Source organism: Oryctolagus cuniculus, chromosome 1, assembly GCF_051225735.1.
Source record: "Oryctolagus cuniculus isolate XC-2025 breed Fujian yellow rabbit chromosome 1, ASM5122573v1, whole genome shotgun sequence".
NCBI lineage: Eukaryota > Metazoa > Chordata > Mammalia > Lagomorpha > Leporidae > Oryctolagus > Oryctolagus cuniculus.
In genome coordinates, this window is record NC_142867.1 from 56,856,217 (window position 1) to 56,869,138 (window position 12,922).

Genomic DNA, 12,922 nt, shown 5'->3' on the forward strand with positions numbered 1-12,922 from the left:
TGTGTCAGTGAGTCATTTTTTTTTTTGAAGATTTATTTTATTTACTTGAAAGGTAGAGTTACAGAGAGAGCAAGAGAGAGATCTTCCATCCGCTGGTTCACTCCCCAAATGGTTGCAACGGCTGGGACTGCACCAGACCAAAACCAGGAGCCAGGAGCTTCATCTGGGTCTCCTTTAAGGTGCAGGGACCCAAGCAGTTGGGCCATGCTCTTTTGCTTTCCCAGGCACATTAGAAAGGAGTTTGATTGGAAGTAGAACAGCTGGGGCTCAAACCAGCACCCGTATGGAGATGCTGGCATTGCAGGTGGTGGCTTAACCCATTATGCCACAACTCTGGCTCCAAGTCATTGGTTTTTATGACTGAATAATATTCTATAATATGATGGTCCATTAGTTGATGGACACTTGGGTTGTTTGCACTCCTTAATTATTATGAATAACACTGCTGTGAACATTTGTGGACACATTTTTATATGGCATGTATTTTCATTTCTCCTGGCTATATATCTAGAAGTGAAGTCACTAGGTCATATGGTAACTCTGTGTTTAACCTTTTGACTGTCTGCCAATCAGTTTTCCAAAGCAGCTGCACTGGTTTGCATTTCTAGCAACAGTGTCTGTATTGTCACCAACACTTACTGTTTTTTTTATTATAGCCATCCTAGTGGGTATGAGGTGGTATCTTATGGTTTTGATTTGCATATCCTTGATGGCTGAGACAGATATTTTATTTTAAAGAAAAAAAGCCAGGCCTTCCCAAGAGATGAAACAACTCTAAAAAGTTTGAGAATGCTTGAGTTTGGGTCCTGGCTCTGGTTCAGATTCTATCTCCCTGCTAATGTACACCCTGGGAGGCAGCAGCAGATAGTAGCTCGGGTAGTTGAATCTTGCCACCCAGGTGGGATATCTGGATTGAGTTCTGAACTCCTGCCTTTGGCCTACCAGAGCCCTGCTTATTGCAGGCATTTGGGGAGTAAACCAGTGGATGGAAGATCTCCGCGTCTCTGTCTTTCTGCCTTCCAAATTAAAACAGAACAAAGCAAACACCTAAGTGAGCCAATTTCAAACTGGGAATTGATATGAAGTAATCTTTTTCTTTTCTTTCTTTTTTTTTTTAAGAAAGCTTTTGTTTACTGAATACAAATTGCATAGGTACATCTCTTTTTTTTAAAATTTTTTTAAAAGATTTATTATTTATTTGAAAGTCAGAGTTACACACAAAGAGAAGAGAGGCAGAGAGAGAGGTCTTCCATCTGCTGATTCACTCCCCAGTTGGCTGCAGTGGTAGGAGCTTCGTCGATCTGAGGCCAGGAGCCAGGAGCTTCCTCCAGGTCTCCCATGTGGGTGCAGGGCCATCTTGGGCCATCTTCCACTGCTTTCCTAGGCCATGGCAGAGAGCTGGATTGGAAGCAGAGCAGCTGGGTCTTGAACCGCTGCCAATATGGGATGCCGGCACTGCAGGTGGCGGCTTTTACCCGTTATGTCACAACGCTGGGCCCTAAACTTAAGTTTTTATCTCTCTCTGCCAGGTTGTCACTTCTGGGGCAGATTCCTTATGGTCATTTTATAAAGGCATCTCTGTTGGGAAGCCTAGATTCCTAGCTGCAGCAGTGCTTGGGTCCTGATAGCTTCCCTCAGGCATTTGCAGAGGTCAAGGCTGCTGTATTAGGGCACAGTCCCTAAGACACCCACTAACTTCAGTTGGAGAGACTGAATATTGTCAGAACATAAGAGAACTGTACTTGACTTTCTCAGGTGGGGAGGACCACATGGAAAATAAGTGGATTTTACTTTAAGGACATTGGTGCCCTGCTTCTTTCTTCTTAGGAGGAAACCCTGAGTCACAGTGTTTGGTGCTTAAACAAAGTTCTCTTACACTGTTCAGCCCTTCCTTCCTTCCTAGATTAAAAATAAAGTTTTCTCTGCCTAAGGCCTCTTTTGGCAACACCCTTTTTCCCATCCCATATCCTTTTATAAACTTGTGTTTTGGCTAACCCTAATGGAAAGCTTTGGCTCAGCTTCTCAATTCCTCTTGCCAGTCTTGGATTCAGATTAGTCTAAAGGGATCTTAGAAGTCTCTCAGGAACTTGGGTACCCGTGAGGGAACCTATACTTTATGTTTTAGGTGCCTGCTGGATATTGCATAGGATCAAGTGAGAAAGAGAAAGGCTTGCCTTTGAGCAGCTGGTGAATTCCTGTGGAATTGAGTGATTAAACACAGGCTGTCCTTCCCAGGGGTTTGGATTTAGTTCTTAAAAGTTACTTAGTGAGGCAAATGCTCTTCAAATACCCCTGTTCCAGATATTTTGTGATTCTGTGTGTTAGTTTGGAGTACGTTGAACCCTGTTCGGAGTCTGTGAGTGGCAGGATCCTGGCATGATGAAAAGTGAGAGTAGAGATGATGCAAGATCTCAGGTGTTTTCAGTGTGCTCCCAGGATTACATGTATTTCCAGGAAATACAATGGTAACAGGTATAGTCAGATGACTTGTCTCTCAAATCTTAGAATATTTGCCTGGTTGTCATCTGTGGAATCTCTGGTAGCTTCCTGTTAAAGAGGACCAAGTTAATAGTTTTTGATGTTCATTAGTGTGATGGGTAAGTCCGGTCAAATTTTGCTAGGCCATCTGAGGTCTACTGTGTGGACTTCACTAACTCGCTTAGTTTAAAATGCTTTCCTGGACGGCTGAGAGCCCTGAGCAGTGAGAAGGTCTGTGGAGGGAAGTTCCACCTAGTCAGCTTCATTCCGGTCTGTGAGTTTGGGATTTGTAAACGGTTTCCAGTTGGCAAAACATGATATGAATGTACATTTGTTTATATTGATCACAGAATGAAGAATGTTAGAGCTAGAAATCAAAGATAGTCCAGTTAGCACTTTCAGCAGATGGTAAGGATTAATATTTATAAATGACTTTAGGGTTTTATAATATGCTTTTAAGTCATTTTAATTTTTTTCAGTCCCACTTGAAATACAATTTTTTGGTTCAATGTTGCTCAATAAGTAAGAACTGTTAGGATCTACCTCTTCTGTATGCTGTTTCACTATTGATGAAGTTTTTATTTATTTTTTTATTATTTTATTTTATTTTATTTTTTTGACAGGCAGAGTGGACAGTGAGAGAGAGAGAGAGACAGAGAGAAAGGTCTTCCTTTGCCGTTGGTTCACCCTCCAATGGCCGCCGCGGCCGGCGCGCTGCGGCCGGCGCACCACGCTGATCCGATGGCAGGAGCCAGGAGCCAGGTGCTTTTCCTGGTCTCCCATGGGGTGCAGGGCCCAAGCACCTGGGCCGTCCTCCACTGCACTCCCTGGCCACAGCAGAGGGCTGGCTTGGAAGAGGGGCAACCGGGACAGAATCCGGCGCCCCGACCGGGACTAGAACCCGGTGTGCCGGCGCCGCTAGGCGGAGGTTTAGCCTAGTGAGCCGCGGTGCCGGCCTGAAGTTTTTATTTTTAAATGTTTTTCATTATAGATGTGGGGATTAATCGCTGAATAGCAGAGCTGTGGTTCAGTTCCCAAGCCACACTGCAACAGAGAAACTATGTCAGGAGAGGAGGCAGGTCACTTGTTTTCTGAATTATAGTAATGCCGCTGGTGATTGTTTTGTCCTCTTTCCTTACCCACACTTTCTCTGTTCTAGAGATGTTTTTCTGGGGCCGGTGTTGTGGCGTAGCAGATAAAGCTCCCTGTGACAATGCCAGGATCCCATGTAGGTGCTGGTTTGAGTCTTGGGTGCTCTACTTCCAATCCAGCTCCCTGCTAATCTACCTGGGAAAGCAGCAAAAGATAACCCAAGTGCTTGGGCCCTTGTGCCTACATGGCAGACTCAGAGGAAGCTCTTTGCTTTAGTCTGGCCTAGCCCTGGCCATGGGTCATGCTCTGGGTGTGACCCTGAAGAACCGTGTTATCTCTGATTTATTCTTTTTTTTTTTTTTAATTTATTTGACGGGTAGAGTTATAGACAGAGAGAGAGACAGAAAGGTCTTTCTTCCGTTGGTTCAGATCCCTGCTAATGCAGCAGAGGATGGCCCAAGTGCTTGGGGCCCTGAACCCACATGAAGACCTAGAAGAAGCTCCTGGCTCTGGATCAGCTTGGCTCCAGCCACTGCAGCTATTTGAGGAGTGAACAGCGGATGGAAGACCTCTCTCCTGTCTCTATTTCTCCCTGTAACACTGTCTTTCAAATAAATAAAATAAATCTTAAAAAAAGTCATCCATTTCTAAATTGCTGATTTAAAAATAAAAAGAGTGGTGAGCATTTGGACTAGCACTTAAGACAGTGGTTGGGAAGCCTGTATCCCAAATGAGCCAGAGTGCTTGGACTGGAGTCTTAGCTCCATTCCTGATTCCGACTTCCTACCACTGAGCACACTGGAAAGCAGACAGTGATAGCTCAACTACTTGGGTCCTTGCTACCCACATGGTAGACCCAGACAGACTTCTGGGCTTCTGGCTTCAGGCTGGCCCTGCATGGGCTACTGCAGACATTTAGGGACTCAACCAATGGATAGGAGCTCTCTCTGCCTCTCAAACAAATAAAGATAAACAAAATGCTTGCTTTGTAAATAAGTAAAAAGGAAAGATGATGGAAAAATTCCAAACCTCTCTCTTGACTCTACATGCCCTTATATCTTTATTCCTTCAAGACAAGTTTCTTGGGAAAACAGTCTACACTCACTTTTTCTTCACCAATTCTCACTCCCCTCCACTTAGCTTCTGCCCCTAGTAGTTTTAAATCCCTCTGCAAAGATCATCAATTTTGTGATTGAATACAATGAATTCTTTTTAAAAACGATTTATTTATTTATTTATTTTAAGGACAGAGTTACATAGAGAGAGGAAGAGACAGAGAGAGATCTTCTATCCACTGATTCACTCCCCAAATGTCTGCAATGGCTGGGGCTGGGCCTGGGCCAGGCCAGGTCAAAGACGGGAGCCTGGAACTCCATTCGGGTCTCCCACATGAGTAGCAGGGGCCCAACCACTTGGACTATTTTTCATTGCTTTCCCAGGTGAATTAGCAGAGTCCTGGATTGGAAGAAAGCCAAGCAGCCAGGATATAAACTGATGCTCAGATAGGATGCTGGCATCTCTGGTGGCAGCTTAACCCTTTGCACACCACCTGCCCCAATGAATTCTCTTCAGTCTTGCTTGACATCTTCCCAGAGATTGAAAGTACTACTTCCTTCGTGAAGTTCTCCTTCTCTAAACTCTCTTTCCCCTCAGTTTTAAGGTATTTTCCCTTTTTCTATCCATTCTCCTTTTATTTATCTGGTCTTTCCTCTTTAATGAGGAGATGCTTCTTTTTCCCTAACATCCATGACAGCAGAACAAATATTGTAGGATTCTTCCTTTTCCTTCAGTCTGGAATCTCCCATAGTGTGATACCATACACATTTTTGACTTCAATTGTCATACTACCAGTCTGTGAATTTTCACTCTCGATTTCTTCCGTGTGCTCCAGAATCATGCATCCGGAGCTTGAAACAGCAATGCAGAACATTTGGTACATAGGCATACTGTATGCTAATATCTGTAAGTTACTAACTTCATAATATCCTTACCTATTTTAGAGAAGTAAGGGCTAAATGTCTGAGTGGCATAGATTATATGCTCTTTGAGGCCTGGGGCCATATTTCATCCACTTTTGTATATCCAGCACCAGTCGAGTGAATGGCACATGGAAAGCCTCAGTAATTGATTGCATCTGTCCACTTCTGCCAGCTCCCTCCCATCTTATCACTGCCACAACCAGCTTCCTACCCAATTGCAGCTTCAAATTTTCTCTGCAGAGGGGTTTAGAAGCGGCAGACTGTCTGGAAGGGGACTAGAGAGTGCCACGTGACCTGGTTCCAGGTATCTTTCAGTTTTATCTATGGATGCTCTCATTACTGAGTATATATATATTTACAACTGATCAACTTACCCGAGTTACCTGAGCACATCATGCCTTTTCCTACCTTTTGGTCCACTGCTCATTCTGTCTGTTCTTCAAAATATTCATCCAGTCTTTATTTCACTTGTGTCTAAGTAGGCCTTTATAACTCTGCTAAGCTTTTTTGCAACTCTTAAATTGAACAAAGAGCCTCTCCTCTGAGCTGTTTGTGCAAACTTCTTATCCTAGCTCCTACCAAATTACATTACAATGATGTTTGTATGTATCTACTCTCCTCACAATAATCCTCTAAGTGTTATTATTTAACTCTGTTTAACAAATGAGCATCTCAGGCACACAGAGGTTAAGCTACTTCCCCAAGGTCACCAGCAAGTAAGTGGTATAGCCACATCGGTACCTAAGCAGCTGGATTTTAGAGCTCCCCCCTTAAACTCTAATATTCTCGAGGGCAGGCGGAGACTGTGCTGTATTCATGTGTATATCCCCAGCACGTACCAGGGTACCTGGTACATCAGTGCAGTAAATGTCAAACTAAACATCACTGGTGGAGTTCTGCTAAAAATCTCAGGAATCCAAAAATTACTGACATAATCTTTACCCTTCAAGTTCATGACCTTGTGAGGCATGGAAGATTAGTAAAAATATTCCAGTAATAAAAAGGAATGAACTAAGGGGAAAACTAGAACTGAGTACCTTATGTGTTCAAGCATTGATGTTAGAATGTTGAAGATCATCTTTAAAATATATCTCAGGGCCAGCGCTGTGGCATAGTGGGTAAAGCCACCGCCTACAGTGCTGGCATCCCATGTGGGTGCTGGTTCAAGTCCCAGCTTCTCCACTTCCAATCCAGCTCTGCTATGGCCTGGGAAAGTATTAGAAGATGGCCCAAATCCTTCGGCCCCTGCACCCACATGGGAGACCGGGAGGAGGCTCCTGGCTCCTGACTTCAGATTGGCGCAGCTCTGGCCATTGTGGCCAGTTGGGGAGTGAACCGGCAGATGGAAGACCTCTCTCTCTGCCGCTTTACTCTCTGTGTAACTCTGACTTTCAAATAAATAAATAAATCTTTAAAATTAAACAAATAGGCCGGCGCCCGTGGCTCACTTGGCTAATCCTCTGCCTGCGGCGCCGGCACCCCGGGTTCAGTCCCAGTTGGGGTGCCAGGTACTAGTCCCAGTTGCTCTTCTTCCAGTCCAGCTCTCTGCTATAGCCTGGGAGGGCAGCGGACGATGGCCCAGGTGCTTGGGTCCCTGCACCTGCTTGGGAGACTGGGAGGAAGTACCCGGCTCCTGGCTTTGGATCGGCGCAGCGCCTGCCATCGCAGCCATTAGGGGAGTAAACCAACAGAAGGAAGACCTTTCTGTCTGTCTCCCTCTCACTGTCTATAACTCTCTCTCTGTCTCTTTCTCACTGTCTAACCCTGCCTGGCAATCAATCAATCAGTCAATAAAATCTAAGTAGCATGAATACAGAATCTTTGCAGAACTCATGGTAATAAAAAAACAATCAAATTCATGTTGACCAACAAATTGTGGACGTTAAACTGGAAGATGTCTAGTGCAAATTCTAGTACTCTAGCCCAGGCTCTGCCCTCTTTTTTATCAGTTTACCAATTCACAATCGCTTTTCAGCCTTTTGGCTAAGATCAAGTGTAGTACCAATTCACAGTCATGACACTGCCATGAGCAACACACTTGTACTAATAGTGGTAATATAATTATAATGAATGCAATAAGGTTAAAGAAGGCATGCTGGTGGAAAATGTGAATAGCTTGGAGAACTGAAGATTAGCTAACATGAAAGACTGCATAGTAAAGAATCAGAATAATTCTATTATCTAGAACAATGAGCAAGATAAGATTTTAAAATATCAGAATTTCGCCTTATTTTTTAAACAATTAATTGCACAAGAAAATTATTAGAGTGCAATGATAGTTGTAGTTTTAAAAACCCAGGAGTGTTAGTTGACTTTAGTCTTAGTTGTGGGCTATGGCTGCTACAAAGAAAATTAGAATAAACTCTGGTTGGATTCTTCTGAACACAGTGTCAGGGTCAAGGAAGGGTGGTCAGTGGCCAACATTCTGCACTGCTTAGACTACATCTGAGTCACTCGTTCAATTTTTGGAACTGTATTTTAAGAGAGACATTGACAAACTAGAGAAGCACAAGAAAAAAGGTAGAGGGCTAGAAGTGTAGTCAGCTAGACAGGGAAACTGGGACTGTTTTGCATGAAGAATTGAAGAAAGAGTATGACAACAGGGGCCAGTGTCGTGGCACGGAAGGTTAAGCTGCCACTTGCAATGCCTACTTCTCCTGTCAGAATGCCAGGTCAAATCCTAGTTGCTCTGCTTCTGATCCAACTCCCTGCTAATGTGCCTGGAAAACCAGCGGAAGGTGGCAATGAGTACTTGGCATCTGCCACCCTTGTAGAGATCCAGATGGCTTCAGCTTGGACCAGCGCTAGCAATTACAGCCATCTGGAGAGTGAACCAGCTCATGAAAGATATTTCTATCTTTCTCTCCCTCTCTCTCTGAGTGAATCAGCAAATGGAAAATCTCTCTCTCTTTCTCTCTCTCTCTCTCTCTAATAAGTGATTAAATCTTTTTTTGAAAAAAAAAAAAGATGTAAATGTATGTGTGTTTATATCTTACATCACAGAAAATAACTAAAATCTATGGGTAGAAGTTAGAAAGAAGGAGATCTGATTCCAACATGAGGAAGCATTTTCAACTGATGCAAACCATTTCATAGTAGATTGGGTTCCAGCAAGAAGCAGTAAACCAAGTCTTATGCTCTCTGTCAAATGCCTAGAGATCAATGTATTAGATGGGAAGACATACTCATTTGATACTCTCTAAGATCTTTTCAAATTGAAGAACCCAAAAAAAACCATCATCTGGGAGGAGATGCAAAAACTTTTTAAATATTTTTCAAATAATTGAGAGAGAATCTTACATTCTTCATTGAGAGAAGACCTATCATAGCTAAAACCAAGCTTAAAAACTAAAACTAGGGCATTGCTCCCACCTTTTAAGAGAGTTGCTTCCTTCTTAGTACTGCTTTTGCTACATCTCATATGTTTTAGTGCATTACGTTTTCATTTTCATTTGTCTCAAGATTTCTTCTTCTTCTTCTTTTTATTTATTTGAAAGTCAGAGTTACACAGAGAGAGGAAAGGCAGAGAGAGAAGTCTTCCATCCGATGGTTCACTCCCCAGATGGCCGCAACGGCTGGAACTGCACCGATCCGAACCCAGGAGCCAGGAGCTTCTTCCGGGTCTCCCCTGCGGGTGTAGGGGCCAAAGCACTTGGGCCATCTTCCACTGCTTTCCCAGACCATAGCAGAGAGCTGGATTGGAAGAAGAGCAGCCAGGACTAGAACCGGCACCCATATGGGATGCTGGCGCTTCAGGCCAGGGCATTAACCCACTGCACCACAGCGCCAGCCCCAAGATTTCTTCTTCAGCTTATTTTTTGTTCAGGAATATGTTGTTTAATTTCCACATATTTGTGAATTTTCCAATTTTCCTTCTGTTACCAATTTCTAGTTTCATTCCTCTGTGGTCAGAAGAGACACTTGGTATGATTGCAATCTTAAAATTTTAAAAGTTTTTTCATTATCTAACATATGATCTATCCAGGAGAATGTTTTGTTTGTGTTTGACAATAATGTACACTCAGAGGCATAAATTCCAATGGAGAAGAACAGGGGGCCCAGAAATAAGCCTACACATACATCAACTGATCTTCAACAACGGTGCCAAGAGTATGCAATGGGGAAAGGATGGTCTCTCCAACAAATGGTGCTGGGAAAACTGTGTATTCTGATGGAAAAGAATGAAACTGAACCCTTATGTTATAGTATATACAAAAATCAACTCAAAATGGGTGAAGATGTAAATATAAGGCCTAAGATTATAAAACACCAGCAGGAAAATATAGGAGAAAAACTGCTTGATAGTTGTTTTGGAAATGATTTCTCGGGTATGACACACACGAAAAACAGGCAACAGCAGCAAAAATAGACACGTGGGACTACATTAAACTAAAAGCCTACACTGCAAAGGAAACATCAACAGAGTGGAAAAGCAACTTATAGATTGAGAGAAACATACCATACATCTGATAAGAAGATAATATTCATGATTTTAAGGAACTATTACACTCAACCGTGAAAAAACAATAATCTGGTTAAAAGTAGGCAAAGGATTTGAATAGTTTCTCCAAAACAGATATACAAATGACTACCAAGTATATGAAAAGGTGCTCAACATCACTAATAATCAGGGAAATGGACATCAAAACCACAATGAGCTATTACTTCACACTTATTAGAGTAGCTATTAATTTTTTAAAGATAAATATGCTCCATCAATCCTACTCCTGAGTATTTATCCAAATGCATTAAAACCAAGATCTCAGATATCTGCACTCCCATGTTCACTGCAGCATTATTCACAGTAGCCAAGATACTGAAACAACTTAAGGTCTATAGACAGGTGAATGGGAAACAAAAGGTATGTTCATACACACACACTTATATGTATATACAATGTAATATTTTTCAGCCTTTAAAAAGAAGGAAATCTTGTGATATACAACAACAGGATGAAGCTGTAAGACATTATGCTAAATGAAATAAGCCAGTCACAGAAGGACTGTAATCCCTGTAACATGATTAATCTAAAATAGTCAAATTCATAGAAACAGAGAGTAGAATGGTGGTTGCCTGGGTCTGGGAGCTGGGGTAAGGCGGGGCATGGAGGACATGGTCAATTGTTCAACAGGTATACAGCTTCAGTTATGCAAGGTGAATCAGTCTAGAAATCTGTTGCATAACATAGTGTCTATATTTTAACAATATTTTCGTATGCTGAAAACTTTAAGAGAGTAGATCTCAAGTTAAATATTCTTACCACATACACAAAAAGGTGGGCAGGAAAACCTTTTGGAGAAAATGAAGATTTTTATTACTTTGTGGCTATGGTTTCATGGGTGTGGACATATTTTGTAATATCAAATTGTATATACTAAATACTTGCAGTTTTTGTATATCAATTATACTTCAATGAAGCTATTAAAAAATAAATGTGGAGCCAGCACTGTGGAGTAGTGGGTAAAGCCAACGCCTGCAGTGCTGGCATCCCATATGGGTGCTGGTTCGAGACCCATCTGCTCCACTTCTGATCCAGCTCTCTGATATGGCCTGGAAAAGCAGTGGAAGATGGCCCAAGTCCTTCGGCCCCTGTACCCATGTGGGAGACCTGGAAGAAGCTCCTGGCTCCTGGCTTCCCGTCAGCCCAGCTCCAGCCATTGCGGCCATCTGGGGAGTGAACCAGTGGATGGAAGACTTCTCTCTCTCTGCCTCTCTGTAACACTGCTTTTCAAATAAATAAATCTCTTTAAAAATAACAAATAAAAAAGCACCAAAGAAAATTTTCTTAAGTAGCTTCAATTCTTTATTTCTTTTTTTGTAAGATTTATTTGAAAGTCAGTTATGGAGAAGCAGAGGCAGAGAGAGAGAGAGATAGAGAGGTCTTCCATCCATTGGTTCACTCCCCAGATGGCTTCAATGGGTGGAACTGCGCTGATCCGGAGCCAGGAGCTTCCTCTGGGTCTCCCACGCGGGTGCAGGGGCCATCTTCTACTCCTTTTCCAGGCCACAGCAGAGAGCTGGATGAGAAGTGGAGCAGCCAGGACTTGAACCAGCGCCCATATGGGATGCTGGCACTGCAGGCGGCAGCTTTAGCCACTACACCGCAACGCCAGCCCCAGTTTATTTCCCTAATAGTACTTCACACATAATGGCACCTAAACATTTGTTAGTCTGACTGATTTATGTTTGTTTCATGAACACTTGTATTTTATACTAATAAGCAACATAGAATTGGCATGGACCAGTGATGTGGGTTTTTCCATGTACTTTCTGTCTTTGTGACTACAAAGGCAAAGCATTAATTCCAGCTTTGTAACCTTTTTTTTTTCTAAGCACCGTCATATAATAAAGACTTCACAATTTTCATCTGAATTAAGTCTAAATCCAGATCTAAGCCTACTGGTGTATTGCCTTTCCTTCAGTCCTGAAATAATAAAACAGTAAAAATGCAGACATTGTTCATGATTAAGGAAACAAAGGGCACACATCTTGATTTTCAAGTTTGCAGGCTGCTTGCTTCAGCAGAGTATGTACATGCAGCACTGAGCCATGAAGTTTTCTTTCCCCACATTTCAAACTACTCTTTCATTACATCTCCAAACTCCTCTCCTCATTACACTCTTGTCCGCTTTATTCCAAGTTAAGAGTATTATGGAACTAATTCTTATTTCAGTCTCTCACCATCTTTCTTAATTCTTTATGTATATCTTTGTCTTTTGAAGTGTTAATATTTTTTAAATTAGCTTAAGGGCAAATATAGTGGACTCACATTATCAGCTGGGAATGCTGCATTTTAAAGGTCAAGCAAATAGCAAATCTGATGAGTATGCTACCTCACTGATACTAAACCAGAGATGAAAAAGGTGGTGGCTGTATGAGGGGCTCTTTTCTTCTTCTTCTCCCCTTTATCTTTTATTCTTTTTTTCCTGAGAGTGATGTATGTGAAGGTGTACGATCTCACATGTTTGTGCATGTGTACATGTGTGTATGTATAGGGATACAGAGGAGAGAAGAGGAGAAAGAGGGAGACAGGAAGAGAGAGTGAGGCAGGAGTTGGATAATATTAATAATGGCTAAAATACATACATACATACAAAAACACACAAGAAACACATAAGGTAGACACAGGAGGGAAAATAGATCTTTGGATGGAGGAAACAGCTGAATCACAGAATACAAGGTTGCATACTCTAAATTAGCCCACATGTATTTCTTCAGGGTTACGCTTAACAACTATCACACTATCAGCAATATTCAGAGGCACACCCATTACATTTCCACATGGGCACAGCCACTCCTATCTCTCCTCTGTCTCTGGCCTCCCTTTCTCTAACTTCCAGACACGTGCACACGGAACTCTGCTTTTTCCAGAA

General features: G+C 42.3%; 1 long non-coding RNA gene across 2 annotated transcripts in view; it reads right to left on the reverse strand.

The window, feature by feature from the left end:
- Positions 1-12,922, reverse strand: part of LOC138849592 (uncharacterized) — a 71,897-nt gene that overhangs the window by 36,791 nt on the left and 22,184 nt on the right. Inside the window, exon 3 of one of the 2 annotated variants that reach the window (XR_016231653.1) lies at positions 11,407-11,566. The exons of the other annotated variant lie outside the window; for it this stretch is intronic. This is a non-coding gene — a long non-coding RNA (uncharacterized LOC138849592). Of the gene's footprint in view, positions 1-11,406; positions 11,567-12,922 lie in introns of those variants that run through there. 2 annotated transcript variants of the gene reach the window in all.